The sequence below is a fragment of the Euprymna scolopes genome, chromosome 7 (genome assembly GCF_053919585.1).
Source record: "Euprymna scolopes isolate OS-2025 chromosome 7, ASM5391958v1, whole genome shotgun sequence".
NCBI lineage: Eukaryota > Metazoa > Mollusca > Cephalopoda > Sepiida > Sepiolidae > Euprymna > Euprymna scolopes.
In genome coordinates, this window is record NC_136488.1 from 146,577,129 (window position 1) to 146,596,758 (window position 19,630).

A 19,630-nucleotide genomic window follows, 5' to 3' on the forward strand; every position below is an offset into this window, starting at 1 on the left:
AACTCTTGCCACATAAATTCCACGCTTAGGCACCTTTACAGTGGGTATCCATAGTTTGTCAAGACTGAAGGAAGCTACTATGTGTGTTCGGTTAGAAGTTACAAACTATTAAGAAACATTTACAAACTTTATATAATCACATTTGGCATGAACCCAAACTTGTTATGCTGCATGAATATATTAACAGTCATATGCTGAGGGGCAACAGATAGCAAATGATGGATAGTCAAATTTATTATGATAAAAAAATGTTGCTCTTTTATTTATACCGAGTGGAGAACGTTTGAAAATAACTTTTCATTTAGGTCAAATTCACCAATCATCTATGGCCAGAGAGAGAGAGAGAGAGAGAGAGAGAGAGAGAGAGAGAGAGAGAGAGAGAGAGAGAGAGAGAGTTAATGAAAAAGGAAGAGTGAGAGTTAGAGCTGAGTTTTCCAACTTTGCTTATGAATAAAACGGAGGGAGGAGAATTTAGAGAGAGAGAGAGAGAGAGAGAGAGAGAGAGAGAGAGAGAGAGAGAGAGAGAGAGAGAGAATGAATGAATGAAAAAGGAAGAGTTAGAGCTGAGTTTTCCAACTTTGCTTATGAATAAAACGGAGGGAGGAGAATTCAGAGAGAGAGAGAGAGAGAGAGAGAGAGAGAGAGGGAGAGAGAGAGGGAGAGAGAGAGAAAGAGAGATGTTAATCAAGGATAATGAAATAAATAAACAGAGAGAGAGAGAGGGGGGGGGGAAGAGACAGACAGACAGAAAAAATTGTTGATTTTTACTTGTATAAGATTTGTTTTTAATGTGGAGATAATCTAGCTCCCCAAAAAGGGTACTATGGATGGGAACTACTACAGTAACTGTATAAACACATCAACACTATCACGGAGTCATCTCAATGAAACAGAGGGAGGGAGTATTCGGAGAGAGAGAGAGGGGTGTGTTGACCAAGAATAATGAATGGAGACTGACAGAGAGTGAGACAGAGACATAAAGAAGTTTTAAAAGAAATAAATTGTCGGTATTTTCTTGCATAAGATCTGTTTTTAATGTGGGGAAAACCCAACTCCCTCCCAAAATAGTACTATAAATGGGAACTACTACAGTATCTGCACAGACACAGTGGCATTCCATCAAAAATTAGGGGGCCTTATGGTACAGTCAGTAAACTCGTCCCCTTAAGAAATGAGGGAATGTTTAAGCTGCATTAGAGAATGGCTAATAACTAGGGCTGTGACAACAGCATATTCTTTTAATTGTTTTGATTCTTGAGTATATATCTGTTAATATCTTATATGTTTTTATGTAGATGGATGTTGTTTTCGGTTGATTAAGTGTGTCTGTGTCGAATATATACCCGAGAGTCAAAAGAATGAAAAGAATATTCTGTTGTCACAGGCCTACTAATAACTGTGCCAAGTTTTGTTGCTCTACTGCTATAAGAAGTAGGTCAGGAGCATTACTTACTATGGAACTCTGTTCCGATTTCCTGCTTTCTACAATCTGGTTGTTTTCAAGTCCAACATAAACAAATTCTTGATGAGCCATCCCCTTAAGTAATCTAATTTACCAAATTTCCACTACTAACAATTACTACATGTTCCCTTTGACCACCATACACTCATTAATCCTTATCCTTGAGTGGCCTCCAGACCTTGATAAGTGGTTACTCCTTTGTTAAAAAACAAAACAAATGCTCTTCATATCTATCAATCTATCTATCTAGTCTAAGCAGAGTTACTCCCCTTATAACAACATTACCGTTTGGTATATAACTCTAAAGAGATTGGAATGAAAGAGCAATCGCCATCTTGATTCAAAAAACCAACACACAGCTTGGTTCTTTGTTTACTAACACCAGTCCAAGTGTCAGAAGTGGGATATTAATAAAATCGGAATGTGCACAAAAGAAAAGCAAAATGAACAGCAACATGTCGACAACACCGTTTTATCAACCAGGACAATGGCCAAAGTGGATAAGGAGATTCACCTGCTACGGAACTGGAAGGAAAAAAAAGAGTTCAAGTGCACACTCCAAGTGGACAGCCTCATATACATATGTGAAAGACAGGCTGAGAGAACTTGGAAAGAGTTAGGTAAAAAACAACAAAATCATGATTTATGTTCAACAAATGTTATAAGCAAAAAGGTGAATCTCACTGACCTACACATAACAAAACAGGCACTGGATGATGGGTTTATACAGTTTTCATGGCTCAGTTTGAAGAGTGTCAAATGTAAATCACTGGTTTGAATCTCATTAGTTCTAACCACACTGATGAATCATAGAAACAACAAAACATGTCTTTATTTTGTTTTCTTTTTTTTTTTTACAAGGTAGTCACCACTTATTAAGGCCCGGAAGCCACTCGGGGATAAGGGTTATTGCATGTACAGTAATCAATGGGATAGTATCATAGTAATCGTTAGTATTGCAGATTTGATAAAATGTCTTACTTAAGGGTGCAGTTCATCAGGAATTTGTTTATGTTGGACTTGAAGACATCCAGGTTGTAGTCAGGTGGGAAACAGGCAAACGGAAGAGAGTTTCACAGGCATGCATTTCTAAAAAAGAAGCTTTGTTCATGGAATCTACGTTTTGGTTTTGGCACAGATAAAGAGAGAGGGGAAATTTTTGACAGTGGTTTCGGTTAGACGGGTGTTTATCGTGAAAGATTGACGAGGGGGGACGAGAGATTGGAACTGTCATGGAAGTAACGATAAAACAAAGACAGGCTCGCATCTCTCCTGTGGGAGAGAGGTTGCAGGGAATTTACTATCAAACGTTTCAATATATATATATATATATATATATATATATATATATATATTTAAAAGAGTGTAGCCATCAACAATTGTGTTTTTTTTAGCCTTTTATCATATTTTTATTTAAAAATATTTTTATAACGCATTTCAAGCTTAGGTTCGCTCTCTTCAGATATTTTCATAAAAAGGTTTTTTTTTTAAAATGGGAGTTTGAAATGCTATACTGCTGATACTAAATGTGTTTTTCAGAGTGATGTGGTCTCAGACATTCTGTCCCAAACAGTAAGTGTTGGTAGTGTCCGGTCAGAGTTAAGTTCAAAGAGGGGGCTTTTGGTCCATTTGGTGAAGGTTTTTATGGTTTTTTTATGACTTTCTTTTCCCATGTATAGCACACACTCACACACAATCACACACACATACATATACATACATGTACATATACACATGCACACACATACGCACGCAGGCATATACACACGCACATACATAGAAATATATGTGGGAGCATACATATATACATACCCACCTACACACTCACACACGTACTCACACACATCCACCCACTAACATATCACACACATATTGGTTAAATTTTTTTTTTTCCCAATCAAAACATGCATGCATACATGTACTTAATCATTCAAGCATGTATGCACATACACACTCACATACATCCGCAAACTATGCAGGCATGCACATACATACACACACATGGATATATATAGAGACATATGCAGGAGCTCACACATACGCATACATCCATATACACACATACACGCACGAATACATTTACCCACACATATACATGCATACATATATATATATATACACAGACATATACAGATGTGTATACATTCACCCACCCATATATATATGGACATACGCATCCACAATCACACACACACACACACATACATATTCATACACCTTTACCGTACATATATATATTGGTTGAAGTTTTCTTTCTTTCCTAATCCAAGCACATATGCATACATGTATTCAGTCACCCAAACATAAGTGCACGTACACACACAAACAAGATGGAGGATAGATAACAGATGATATATATACACACACACGTATACACAATCACACACATACACGCATACATACACATACACACATATATATACACACATATATGTGTGCATACACATACACATACATACGTATAATTTCTAATTGTTTGTTTAGTTTAGGGAAATGGTATTATACTGGATATGGATGTGCGCACCCGTGAAAGTGTGCGCATGCTTTATTGTGTTTCTTTTGTTTCGTGTATGCGTGCAAGTGTATTTTGTGTTTTGCCTATTTATGTGTATAATTATTGAGAGATGTTTAAGGCGGGGTTGAACTTTGCTATGAAGTTTTTTTCTTATGTTAGTAAGTAGAAGTAGTTGTCAGTTTGGAAGATGGGCATTATCTCGAATCTGCCTCCACTGCATGTGTGTATATGTTGTGATACATGCAGGTGTCTATTTTCCGCGATTTTGAACAAGGGTTTTTTGCAATTATGTTTGTTGTTCCTTTGTTATTTATTTTTTCTAAAATCCGATTGCTGCATCGGAAAGGCCAGTTAAAAATACATAATATACTTTGTTATTTTCTTTAATTTAATCCCTTTTTTAGAATTTATTAGACAAAATTTAACTTTTATTTTACCGTGCCAATAAATATGATCATCACTGTATATATAGTGTGACCTCCAAAAAACGGGCCCCAACTATAATTAGGCCCCATTTCTTAGTGTTTTGTCCGAATGAAATGAAACTTTGGTCATAACTAGTTTATTATATTCAAAATATCACATCAAAACACAAGGGTCTTTGGCCTTTTTTTCTCCGTTCTACAGCATATGTTCTAGATGGCCTCCATTTAGCTTTTGTTTTTTTGGGGTCACCCTGTATATATATATATATATATATATATATATATATATATATATATATATATATATATATATATATATATATATATATATATATATTAGTGCAGTGGGAGCGGCCTTACCCAGTCATAAGATACACTTGAATACATTTTAATTCATGCAGAGTTTGTATCTATTATTACACAGCCAATTCTCTATTGAATATTATATTGTGCCTAATATACAGCACTGATTTCAAAAGTTAAAAAGGAAAATGACTTGGGTGCTGTCAGCTAGAATCGAAACCAAAACATTTAGCACTCCAATTGCATTCGCTACCTTGGGAGCTATTGACAGCTAGCTAAAAAAGATTTAAAATTAAACTACTTCAAGCTATCAATAAATTTACACATGTGCAAAAGTAATAGAAATATGGTGGCAAGTTGAAATGAACATTTTGTATTTCAACTTTATGACATATTTCTATATGGGTTATTCATCCATCTAAATAAAGATTTTACTGTGAAAGCAGTTGTGTTTGAAGGCTGTATTAATGCGGTTTGTGGGAAACACTGTGAACACAATTTAGTATATAAAAGAATAATGGCAATATAAGAAGGAATTTTCAATTAAATTATGTTTATTTCCCAACATAATGTGTCGTACAAGATTAATATAATGTCCCTAATTTTCGAGAGTAGTATCTCTTCTTCAGGGGAGAAAATAAAAAGAAACGTATACAACAGTTTGGTGAGGCTTTAATTTGTCTGTTTCATTTTTTATTTATTTCTTTATTTCCGGAAGTTAGTGTCGCAGATTGGCTTTCAAATCAATTTCCAGAATACAAGTTGTGTTAGATGTTAAGTATTGTTAGGAATTGTTGTAGCTTTTTTAATATTTTTTTTATTCAATGTATATAAATAATTAATTTTTGCCTGTTATGCTTAAAGTGTGTACTTAGCAGTGTTAATGACTGCTGTATTAGTGTATTGTAATATCCGTTTTGGTAAAGGGAATGGTCAAAGGGAGGTAACGCTACGTCTGCTTGGATTAGTTTCCCTGCTTAAGTGTAGATGTCAATATGCATATGCATACACGCCTATGTATACATGCGCATACACAAAGAGAGTGAAAAACTGCCGAGTGAATCCATTTCAAGTATTTAGGAGAATTGAGAAAGCAAATCTATTTCCATAACAAGACTTTAGTAGAAGTTAGTGCTGCTAATGGTACTGAGAGAGAAATATAATGAAAATAGCAAGGTCTCATGTATGACATAAGAAGAGACTGGAATCAGAAAAGTCTCCATCATTCCAGTAATTACAGGAGCAACAGGATACATGAAAAAGAATTTCAAAATATATACACAGTGAACCAAGTGCAAGAGCGATATATATATATATAGAGAGAGTAATTTATAAAATATATATGCCGATTAAGCTACACTGAATATTCCGCGTTTCATCCACTCTAGGACTCTTCAGGCTTATGCGCGAATTTTGTGGTTGTTTGTTGTTTTTATATGCGCATATAAAACGACAAACAAGCACAGAATTCGTGCATAAGCCTGAAGAGTCCTAGAGTAGATGAAACGCGGAATATTCAGTGTAGCTTAATCGCCATATATATTCTATAAATTACTAACTAGCTCTACCTACGTATTGAGTACTTTTGAAGTAAATACTTAAAGTTTACGCATAAATCTATACTTTTGTATATTAATTTTATGTGAGTAAATGAAGTAGTTATGTGTGTACTTGGAAACTAATCAAAACAGAAACCGATTTAATCTCTTTCTCTCTCTCTCTCTCTCTCTCTCTCTATCTCTCTCTCTATCTCTCTCTATCTATCTATCCCTCTTTCCGTGTGTGTGTGTGCATATATATATATATATATATATATATATATATATATATATATAGAGAGAGAGAGAGAGAGAGAGAGAGAGAGAGAGAGAGAGAGAGAGACATTAAATCGGTTTCTGTTTTGATTAGTTTCCAAGTACAACTCTTCTTTATTCTTGTGTTATTCGACCTTTACTTTCACTTTCTGTTTCGCTATTCAAATCAAAATAAAGTCGTTCCCATGTCGTTCAATTGATATTACAATCTTTAACTTTGTTTTACTTGGATTATACGAACTGCTATTCTCCATCTTGGTAGCTAAATTCGCTACGTTTCCACTGATGTAACCTCCAAACTTTCTTCAGGTGCATCTTATCACATCACTCAATAAGTTCAGGGCCTAACTAATAAAACAACTCTTTGGCAAAATTCGACCTTATTCACCAACATAATCACTTTTTAGGGTGAAACATGGATTCCAGCACTTCTCAACAATACTATGCCTTTTTGTAGAACGATTTATCTTTGTCCTCCAAATATGTCTTAGTTTTGGATATCACTTCTTCATTGGAGCCAATTTTCTTTCAAGGTAGCATTCTTTTGGAGTTTGGAAACAGTCAGTAGTCAATGGGAAACCATATCTCAAAAATAGGGAGGATGCAAAAGCAATTCGATGTGCAAGTCATGTAGTTTTGTTATCGTTATGATTGAATTCTGACATGGTGCATTATCTTAGAACAATTTTTCTTTTTCAGTTGTGGTTATTTTTTTTTCTTCTTTCAACCTAGCCAATAATGCTATATAATATTCGTTAGTGACGATTCTTTTATTCAAAGAAATCAATGAACAGAATACATTACACATTCCAAAATATGGGAACCAAAACCTTGCCTGCTGATGTTTGCACATTTGGTCGCTTTGAACAGCTTTCACCTGACCTGAAAGTTTTATCTCTCTGCTGTAGATATTGATGGTGTAAGACTCTAACTCCTGTCATGGACATGCATCAGAAGCAGAGATACGTCATTGAATTCCTGGCTAAACTGCATTGAGAATAGTGATAATTATATAGAAAATAGAAAAAGTAGAAAAATAAATTCCGGTGCACAAAAGGGCACTTACTTTAATAGTACCACTTCCATGTTCGTAGCTCTTCAACTTTTGAATTAAAAAAAAGTAAGAGGTTTTATTTTTGGAATGGCCCTCATATGACAAAGCATGCTCCGGACCCCTAGGCATAACTATTGTTCATTGTTGGCAAAAGTGCATTGAGAATGATGATGACTATATAGAAAAATAAATTTTAGAGCACAAAAGGTCGCTCATTTTAGTAGTGCCACTCCTGTCCTTGTAGCTCTTGAACTTTTTAAATAAAAAAAATGGAAGGTTTTTACTTTTGGAACGACCCTCATATGACAAAGCAGACTTCAAACGCCCATGCACAGACATCATTCACTGCTGGCAAAAGTGCATTGAGAATGATGGAGACTATGTAGAAAAATAAATTCTGGAGCACAAAAGGTCGCTTGTTTCAATAGCACCACTCCCGTCTTCATAGCTCTTTAACTTTTTGAGTTAAAAAAGGTAGGAGACTTTGCTTTTGGAACAACTCTTGTGAATATAAGGTTTTGTTTTTAATTTTGTATAAGTTCTCGAGTTTTACATAAAAATGCCCAAGTTTGTTAGATTTTCAAATCTGAAAAGACACACTTGAAGAAATGCAACAGAGTTTGGAAGCACATATGGCATCAATACCAGCAACAGACAATGTATACAAATGACCGAGCTGTGAGCAAAGTGACGTCACAGCAAGGAAGAAGGAAAGAAAAAATTATAAAAAAAAAAGAAAAACGTGGCCCCAAAAAGACAGAAATAGACATGTTACATATGTGGCCCGAGAGCGACAGGGAAAGATGTGTCCTAAACATGGCCGGACAAAGACAGAGTACCAAGTGTTCGATATGGCAGAGTCTTGTTAAGCACATTGGAGTATGAGAAGATTTTTGAACAAGAGAAAAGGGCGTTATTCTTGAAGTACCTGTAAATAAATGTCTGTTGTTTCAACTAACAAAAAAGTGAGTTAAATTCTTTCCTTGTTGTTTCTTTGCAACTGTGTGCATACAACGTGTGGGTCCCGAGAGTTGACATGTAACAACTACGTTACAGAAGGTCGAAGGTTACATCAACCTAATAATCCAACTGATTTAAATTATCAATCTCTATCTCGAAAATTCCAAAACGTAATTCGCAGTCAAACTTTCATCTAACTAAAAAGTATCAGTAAGACAGTTAAATGTAAAACATAACGAAAACATAAATAAAAATTTAATACTTCGTTACTTGCTTGTCCACAAGAGCTGACTTAGACACAAGGTTCGTTTTTAATGGGGCGATATCTATTTATCCAAAAATGCACATTCTGAATGGAAGTGCTTTAACCTATGGTCTCTGCTTACCAAACTTGCCTATATTCATTCTCATCAAATCTTTCTTTGAGTTCATTCATTAGACTTACTGTTCCTTCTAGTTTTCGTAAAGTCAGTTCTCTCTATTGCTCCAAACACTTTCTGCAAATCTACTATCACGTGTGGAGTATTGTTGTCGTATCTGGGTTGGTGAATCTTCATAATATTTGAGTATTCTCGATGAGATGCAGAAACATATCTGTAATTTGATTGGCCCTATTCTTTTTCTCTACTATCTCTTTCTCTTTCTCTCTTTCTCTCTCTCTCTCTCACACACACACACACACACACACACACACACACACACACACACACACACACACACACACACAGAAAGTTGCTAGTCTCAGTCGTTTCTGTAAGTATTCTAATGACATGTGTTCCTCAGAATTATCTGATCTATTCCATATTTCCTTTGTTCAAACTTGTTTGACTCATTGTCGTACCGGCCGCCTGTTTTTACGATAATCATTCGTCCTTGTTAGCTCCTTACATAAAGTGGCTGGAGCAATCTGGTGCGATTTCCATAAAAAAAAACATATATGATTATACAGTTTTGAACAAATTAAGCAAAAAGATATGTCTATCATGTTTGTAAGTAAATTCATTAGTAGTCACCATAAAACCACATTTAATTTAAAGCCACTCTACTTAAAATATCTCTAATTATATAAATTCATTTAAATTTAATTATATATATATATATATATATATATATATATATATATATATATATATATATATATATATATAGTAATTTATAAAATATATATGGCGATTAAGCTACACTGAATATTCGGCGTTTCATCCACTCTAGGATTCCTCAGGCTTATGCGCATAAGCCTGAGGAATCCTAGAGTGGATGAAACGCCAAATATTCAGTGTAGCTTAATCGCCATATATATTTTATAAATTACTAACTAGCTCTACCTACGTATTGAGCACTTTTGAAGTAAATACTTAAAGTTTACGCATAAATCTATACTTTCGTATATTAATTTTATGTGAGTAAATGTAGTTATATATATATATATATATATATATATATATACATATATATATATAATTTGTGTTGTATATATATATAATTTGTGTTATATATATACATATATATATATATATATATATATATATATATATATATATATATATATATATATATCATAATTAGAGTTTATATGTTCAAATTTCATTTAAAAATAATCACTTTTAAAAATTAAAATTTACTGTTTGAACTAAAGAATACAATGTTTAAATTAGTTCAAAAAATAAATTTTTATTTTGGATTCTTTTTAAATAAAATTTTAACATATAAAATCTAAGTTAATTTGTTCTGTCTAGTACATTGAGCAATTTTATTTGGCTGGGATTGTCTTATAGAAATTTCTCTTCCAGTGTTTTATAAGACTTTAAACCAGTAGATTCACTAACCATAATCTAATTCATTTCAATACCTTAACGTATATATATATATATATATATATATATATATATATATATATATATATATCGTCAAGAATGAGAGTCCATATAGAAATGTTGTTTAATTTAAAAAAATAAAATATGCATCAAAACAAACAGACTTCTTTCTCAAACTTTACAACATGACAAGGAAGAAGAAAAGGAAAAAAAAAGAAACAAAACAACACACTGAAGATGGAGTATACCTCTGAAATATATTTGTGATAAATTTCAAACAAGTAAAATATTTGTTTATTTTCCTAATATTACGTTGTGATTTGGCTTTCAAGCGCACTTGATGCATATTTTATTATATATATATATATATATATATATATATATATATATATATATGTATATATATATATATATATATAAAACAGTAATCTATGAACACGTTTCGCAGTTCTACTACTCTTAACTAGAAATATCTCAGTCACCACAATACCACATTCATCCCAGGGGCTGTCCTACTTAAGATAAACCAAAATTTGAAAAAGTTTTATTGAATTATTTGCAGTAATAACATTTCATTGGCGAAGGAATAGGGAATAAACGAGATACAACAAAAATTGATTAGTTAGGCCCTCCCAACCTTTTCTAAACAATAAACCACCCAGTTTTTTAGTCAGTCTCTAAAAGGGAGTGGGACTTAAGTGTGGAAGAAAAGAAAAAGACGGGAGTGGATTGAGGAGTGTGTATAGTTCTTCCAAGATGAGTGCATATTGAGGATAGAGGCAAAAGACGAAAAGAAATAAAAGTGGGGTGTGGGAATCTTGGAGGCTTTCTATTACCGGAGAAGGTGGGGCTCATTCACTTTACTAGCTGAGAGTCGAGAAGCTTAAAAACTTACCCCAAGGGCTTAGGTCCGACAGGATCTGGAACCACATACGCCATGCTTAGGCGAGGAACGCGTACTCATATCTGACTCCTCTCCTCACATACAAGCTTGCCACTCTTATCCACCATCTTTCAAACTCTGAGGACCTTCATCTTTTTCTTTCATATCTGATCTTGACCTTCAGTTGGTGCTTGGTACTACACTTTTTGATCCTAGCCCAAAAGGCCACATTTGTTTTACCCCCCCCCCACAAGGTCATGACTAGACACAGAGTTACTTAACAGTGGGAAATCTAGCTCCCCCAAAAGGGAAGCACTTCAAAAATAACCAGCTCAGTTTTGTCAGCATTCTTCCATTGCTGAGGATGCCTCAAGCAAAACGCAAATAAACTCCATCAATCTCCGAAAAGAAATGAACCCTTCAACGCCACCAAAAGAAGAGTGTAATGCCTCGGCAAAAACGGCCTTCTAAGACCAAACAAATACTACACTTTGAAAAATTCATTTGCAAAAATAGAACCATTTTTTACAAATTAGGCACAAGGTCATTAAAAATGGGGGAGAAGAAGAAAAGGGTGTGGTCATCCTCTGTTCATCCTACGCTTAACCAAACACATTTATAAAAATTCATACACCATCCACGATGACTATGTAATTCCTAAGGCTGAATCTGAAATAGGGATAAGAGAGAGAAACTAGCAACCATAGATGAAGTCATTGTCCCTAATGATGTTTGGTTAAGTAGAGCTGAGGGAAAAAATGATAACGAAATACCAAGGTCTTATGCACAACATGAAAAGAAACTGGAATCTTAGGAAGATCTCCATCGTTCCGGTAACCCTAGGAGCCACTGGAATCATGAAAAAGAATTTCAAAAACTACCTGACAAATATATCCGATGAACCAAGTGCAAGAGAGATACAAACAACTGCACCTAGAGGGACGGTTAGAATCTTTAAAAGATTATCTCACGGTTGGAGTGTCTGAAATGGCAGGTGGATGTCTGAAATCAGGTTGAACATCCTATCCCCAGCAAAAAACCAAAAAAAAAACAAAAAAAAACAAAAACAAAAAACAACTAAAAAAAAAAAAAACAGTTCATCCTTTCACCATTTGCCCATCACTTACATCTCAGCAATCACCAAAATACCACGTTTACTCTATGAACTACCTCACTTCAAATATCTATTACCCGATTTGTTTACTTTTCCAACGAGAAACATTGAAATGCAACTTTGCAAAACGATTAGATCTAATATTTTTACAAAATTGTAAATATATTTTTTACTCACACTAAAAAATATTTTTAAACATATTTTAAGAAATTAAACCAAACGATGTAGGTGGCACTTTTTTTTTTTGTCGTAAATGCTCTATTCACAAATTTCGAGCATTAAAAAAGCATTAAAAAAGCATTAAAAAGCATTAAAAGCAATAGCAAAATCTTCACATTAAAAACAAAATAACAAATTTGTTTATGTGAATTTGATTTACTGAATTTCTTAGAATAAAAAATCAGATTATAATCAACTTGGTGAATCAGAAAAACGGGTGACTCGAAGTCCGCAGCAAATAGTGTCAGATAAAAAAATATTCTATCTTTCTAAAAAATAAAAAAAAGAAACCAATCAATAAGTAATATATCTTTTTATAAAACTAAAAATAAATTCAAAACAATGAAACAACAACAGTTTATTTATTATTTTAAGCGAATATATTAATTAAGTATAGTAAGAATTTTTTAACTGACACTGTTTGCTGCCGACCTCGAGTCGCCTGTTTTTCTGATTTAACAACCAACTTTGTTTGGTAGTTTTAAGGGGTAACTTATCACTCGACCTTAAGGTTAGAAGTAAGGTTTAAGTTTTTTGTTGCAATGATAGGGGTGCTGCTTGTGCTTGGTAAGCGAAATCTGCACAAATCTATGAAAAAAATAAAATAAAATAAATTACTCTTTGTTTTCAGGAGTTTTTTTTTTTATTTTACAAGGTGATCACCACTTATCAAGGCCCGGAAGCCACTCAGGGATAAGGGTTATTGCATGTACAGTACGTTAGTGTGGGGGTTTAATAAAAATGTTTACTTAAGGGGGCGGTTCATCAGGAATTTGTTTACGTTGGACTTGAAGACATCCAGGTTGTAGTCAGGTGGGAAGCAAGCAGACGGAACAGAGTTCCACAGGCGTGCAGTTCTAAGAAAGAAGCTTTGTTCATGGAATCTACGTTTTGATTTAGGCACAGATAAAGAGTGGGAAAATTTTTGACAGTGGTTTCAGCTAGACGGGTGTTTTTCGTAAAAGATTTGCGAGGGGGGGGTAGAGATTGGAGCTCAGCCGAGCACCTGCCATGGAAATAACGATAAAACATGTTTTTTGTTTTTACTAATGGAGTCACCAGTAATTGCTTATCTAGATCAAAAGCAACCTGAGGATAAAGGATAGTGAGGTGGATGCAGTTGAACGATAAAGAATATAACAAACGAGTTGAAAGGAGAAATGGACTTTCATAAAATAGACCAGGCGAAACCACCATGCAATATAAATTTGAAACAGGATAGTCCATAAAATAAATGTGGTATTATGGTAACTGCCGAAGTGAGAGTCACTTGGTGAAAAAATATACGGAACAGTTCTTGGAGGAAGGGGTCCAAGTGCATCTCGTTCAGAAAGCAAGATAAAGACAGGATGGATGACCATTGGACCAATGACACTCCCTCCACACGTTCCTCATATTTAAATGACCATAATTTGTAAACATTTGTTTACTAATTACGAATAAATCATTCAAAGTGTAGAATCTGTTGCTATTTGGTCTATCGTGTCACAGGAGTTTGGTTTGCTGAGAGCTCGATCCTTGGATTGGGATGATGTATGGTCCAACACAGATTTAGTCCGGTCACAGCAAATTTTGCACCCGTCCAGAGCGGTTCCTATTTGAGGATGCTGATTGCTGGTCTCACCCACCCTAAACACACGTTAGACTGAGTTCATGTATTGTCTAACCTTGTTGCAGTTGGAAGCGAGTAAATAACCTAGTTCGTTAGCCATTCTCGTTTCATGATAGCTTTTTATTTATTTATTTATTATTATTTTTTAAATTTTCTTTAATGTTTTTAGAATGAAATCAACATTAAAAGGGGAAGGGGTGGCGGGGGCGTGTTTCACTTTGATCACGTGATCATACTCTTTCTCTCGGAAAAAAAAAACGGCCGAATAAAAACGGAGAAAATCCATCTGTTGTCATTTTTTTTTTTATTATGCTGCCGCGAAGAAAAAAGCTGTTACTCAAGTTTGAAGATAGATTTATTTATTTAATGAGAATAAGGAAATAAAGAAAAGAAATCAATATATATATATATATATATATATATATATATATATATATATATATATATATATATATATATATATATATATATATATATATATATATATATATATATATATATATATATGTATTTTTAAAAAATGAAGAAATTAATTTCTCTGGATTTTGACACAAACGAAATGCGTTTCCTTTTTTCTTTTCTTTTTTCACAGAAAAAAATGAGACAAAAATCTATGAGGTTGTAATCTAATTTTTGTGTTAAAAAAAATAAAATAAAAACGGTTCTATTTCTATTTGCACTTTCGCCACCCTATTTTCTAAGAATGAAAAAGAAGGGTGGGGGGGAGCTGTCATGAATGAGCGAAAAAAAAAAATACTTACCTTTATTTGTCCGCTTGTTAGATTTGGATTTTGCAGATAATTAAGAGGTTCCAATCGTTTTATGTCCAATTATCAAAGCTTCTTGTTTCCAAGAACAAAACAAATGAATGTGAAAATAATCCTCGATCAATAAATGAATTAAATTTAGACACAAATATTTTTTAAAAGAAAAAAAAAACATTAACAAATAGGATTAAATTAATATTTTCTTTATAAAATTAAATAAAAACAATTTTAAAGCTCTTTATTTTCTTTGCGTTTTTTTCTTTTGTATTTTATAAAGTTAAATAATTAATCCTATTAATTGTTAATACTTTTATTTTGTTATTTTTTATTTAACTGTTACATTTCTCTTTTTAAAATTATAAAATGTAAGTAATGATTGTTAAGAAAGGGAGAGAGATAGAGAGAGAGAGAGAGAGAGAGAGAGAGAGAGAGAGAGAAAGAAAGAAAGAAAGAAAATGATTACTGCCTAAATGAATAATCTGTACTAAATAAATAAATAAATAAATAAATAAATAAGCAAGTAAAAACCAAAAAGAAAGGTTAGATACTACACACGGGCTAAAAACTTTAAAACATCCCTTTCTCCAATCTCTTAAATAAAATAATGCGTCCAGGAGACTAACTGGAAGACTAAGGGTTTGTGGTCTGTGGGTACTAAGAGGACGTTAACTAGTAGAACCAGGCCAAACTTGAGCAGACGGCTGCTAAAAGGTCCCTCATGTCAATATTATTATCCCGTTGGGTAAACTCCATCCTTAAGGTTTTCATAGGAGAGAGAAACTGAAACAGGTTCCTCATTCGATGACAGTTCTCCTCTTCCTCCTTCTCATCTTCCTCCTCCTCCTGCTCATCATCATCGTCATCATCACAATCATCATTGTCATCTCTTTTCGAACGGAGTCTGAGATACTACACAATCGGAAGAAGAAGAAGAAGAAGAAGAAGAAGAAGAACAACAACAACAACAACAACAACAGAAGAAGAAAGAAGAACGAAACAGCAGAAGAAAGAAAGAAAGAAAGAAGAACGAAACAGCAGAAAAAGAACAAAAGAAAGGACGAAATAGTAGAAGAAAGAAAAAAAAGAAAAAACGAAACAGCAGAAGAAAGAAAGAAAGAAAGAAGAACGAAACAGCAAGAGAAATAAATAAATAAAGAAAGAAAGAAAGAAAGATGAACGAAAAAGCAGAAGAAAGAAAGAAAGAAAGAAAACAAAGCTACTAGTAGTAATCACATACTAAGAAGTAACAGTAGTTGTCATGGCAGTAGTTAAATAATAATAATAATAATAATAATAATAATAATAATAATAATAATAATAATAATAATAATTACTAATGATGAAAATAATAATACATTATTTCATTGCACAATTATGGTAGTAAAGAAAAAAGAAAGAACGAAAGAAAGAAAGAAATAACATCTGAATACTACTACTACTACTACTACTACTACTACTACCAAATACCCTGGTGTTTCTTGAAAGTTAAATGAAGTGTGTGATGATATCCTCGGTGCTAAAAATTAAACAAACAATAAGAACATTTTTTTTAATTCATCGATCTTTCTGCCTACCCCCATCTCTGTTTATTGACATATTTTGTTTTGCTGTTGTTTTGTTTGTCAGCTAAGTTATTTGAATAACCAAGACAATATTCGTGGGTAGATCAACAGTCAACACAAACTAAGAGATCGGACACTTGTCAACTATAAAATTTGGAAAGAAACGTCAAAGATTAAAATTCATGCGCACAAAATGTAGATGATATTCTTGACAGTGATGATTAGGCGCCGTGCTTGTTGCAATAATGTTGGCATTATTATTGTTGGTATGTGCAGCGTCTGCAGCGATAATAATTCTCTTGGAGAATAAATGGATGTCATGGATTTTTCCAGTAGAATATTAGCAGATTGAAAAGTTAGTTGATACTGTCAGCTTTTCTATCTTGTCAATCCAAGTGATAACAACCCGATTTGATTTCAAATCTTGCTAATCTTGCGGTATAGTTCACAATAAAAAATACAATATATATATATATATATATATATATATATATATATATATATATATATATATATATATATATATATATATATATATATATAAAGCTGAACGTCTGTGTGTGTGTGTCTGGTCACGAATAGGCTCCTATATGGTTGACTATTATAGAAAACTAATCCCATATAATGATAGAAGATGTATCGAAACACAGGAAAGGGTATGTTTGATCTGGTATAATGATGATTCATTAAAATTGTAGGGTCTGCGTACGCACCTGGTCCACAAGGTATGGAAATAAAAAATGTAAAAATTAAAAAAAAAAGTTTACAAGTGTTTTTGATATAGATGTATATAATAATACTTTGATAAGTATGTTTTAACTTAAATAGGAATGGTATAATAAAATTGTGGGGTCTGCGTTCGCGCCTGGTCTCCATGGTATTATAAAATTATGGGGTGTTCATTCGCACCTGACCTCCATAGAATGGAAATATGTCACAAAGTTTAACAAGGTTTTTTAATATAGATCCACAGAATATTGTGATAAGTGTTTCAGTGTGAACAGATATGGTATAATAAATTATGGAGTTTATCTATTTTATTTTTACTTTCATCATATTTTGCTTTGGTTTTGATACCCCCAAATTCGAAGCTATCTCTTTGCAACCATTCCTTTTCATCACCTATCATACTTTCATAAACCAGAGTCCATTTTCTGTAGGCTGTTTTTGAACCCAGTCAAGGGCGGGTACTTTTGCTAGTATATATATATATATATATATATATATATATATATATATATATATATATATATATAATATTTTTACTTATATAGACAAATATTACATAGTAATACTTAGGTAAACACTTCATCAAATCTCCACACTAACGTAATGTACTTGCAATAACCCTTATCCCTGAGTGGCTTCCGGGCCTTGATAAGTGGTGATCACTGTGTAAAAAAAAAAAAAAAAAAAAGTCGCTACACTAAACATGCTAATGTTTTGGAACAATTGGTTTATTGAAAAACCAAAAGCACCTCCTCAGGAGACAGAAATAAAGCTTGTCTGCTATTCAAAATCGCCGGTTCTTAAACCTAGATTTAAGAACCAGCTATATATGTAATATTTGTCTATATAAATAAAAATATTATACGTTTTTTTTTTTATTATTGAGCACTTTTAATAAGCTCGTTTTAATTCATGGATCTTATCTCCTGAATACCTTTGACTTGGTGTACACACACACACACACACACACACACACATTATCCTCATCTTTTCTTAGTTGTTTTACAACGTTTCAGCCAACTATTCCTCTGGCCTTCGGGGCCTGTAGCGCAGTTGATAGAGACGTTGAATCTCTACGGTTCCAGGTGAGAATTGTCTGAAGATAGCGGTTTCAATCCTACCCAAAGCCGTCCAGAGGCTTACTTGGCCAAAATGTGGTGAGACGACAACAACTACGGATGGCAGTAATTGCAGTCAATGCAGTCTGGAGATTCAGAGTTCCTATCCATCGCGGTTACCACCTGACGAAGGCCAGAGGAATAGTTAGCCAAAACGTCGTGAAACAACTAAGAAAAGATAAGGATAATAGTCCGCAATGAATAAAATTAATAAATATTTTACTTGTTTGACATTTATAAACAAATATATTTCAGAGATATACTCCATCTTCAGTGTGTTGCTTTGTTTCTTCTTTTTTTTTCTTCTTTCTTGCCATGTTCTAAAGTTGGCGAAAGAAAAGTATGTTTGAAAACAACATACTGAAGATGGAGTATACCTCTGAAATATATTTATTATAAATTTAAAACAAGTCAAAGATTTATTTATTTTCCTAATATTACGTTGTGATTTGGCTTTAAAGCGCATTTGATGCATATTTTATTTTATTCAAATTAAATCAACGTTTCAATATTAACTCACACTCTTGATATATATATATATATATATGTATATATATACTAGCAGAAAGACCCGACTTCATTCCGGATTGAATGATGACCAACACTCATATTTTTATTGTCCGTGAAATCATTCATCCTTCAATCAAATCGATTGATTGCCTGCTTTAGTTAGGGACTCATTGCGATGCACCAGAAGGAAACTTCACATACTTCCTTGCAGTGACAGTCCACAATACATTGTAGTCTACATTGCACTGTAGAGAACCTACTGTTGATTTTATTAAATCATTTTTATATATAAATGCTTGAATTAAAGTTTAAAATGCAAAAGTCAAGTATCGTTATTTAATTGTGCTTTAAACAGAAACATTCATTTCGGACGCGCCTCTGTCATATCAAAGAACCTACTGTTGATTTTATATGCCTGGCCTTTCTGTTTGTGCGGTGATGACGGCTTGAACTTATGTTAAAAATGTAAAAGTCAAGTAACGTGGTTCAGCTGTGCTTTAAACATAAACATTCATTTCGAACGCGCCCCTGTCATATCAAAGAGTCTACTGCTGATTTTATATGTCACGCCTTTCTGTTTCACTTACAATCGCCTGTTCTTTCTTTCATCAAATTTATCCGATTATTGATTATCGATATTTATCAAAGATATTCCGATACAAAACCTATCTAAGAACACTGCCAAATACATAATATACAATTGTGTGAAATTATGGCGGTTACCATAAATTTTAACGTTTGAAAAAGGGTCACCATTTCGGTCGGTCCC

General features: G+C 33.3%; 1 protein-coding gene across 2 annotated transcripts in view; it reads right to left on the bottom strand.

The window, feature by feature from the left end:
* LOC145280034 (arrestin domain-containing protein 3-like) overlaps nt 1–15,777 on the bottom strand; it is a 141,355-nt gene extending 125,578 nt beyond the window's left edge. The window contains exon 1 of one of the 2 annotated variants that reach the window (XM_080131695.1): nt 14,937–15,777. The gene's annotated coding sequence lies outside the window, so the exon portion shown is untranslated. The remainder of the gene's footprint in view (nt 1–14,936) is intronic. The other variant, XM_080131696.1, reaches the window with a different exon arrangement.
* Between the last annotated feature and the right edge of the window lie 3,853 nt (nt 15,778–19,630).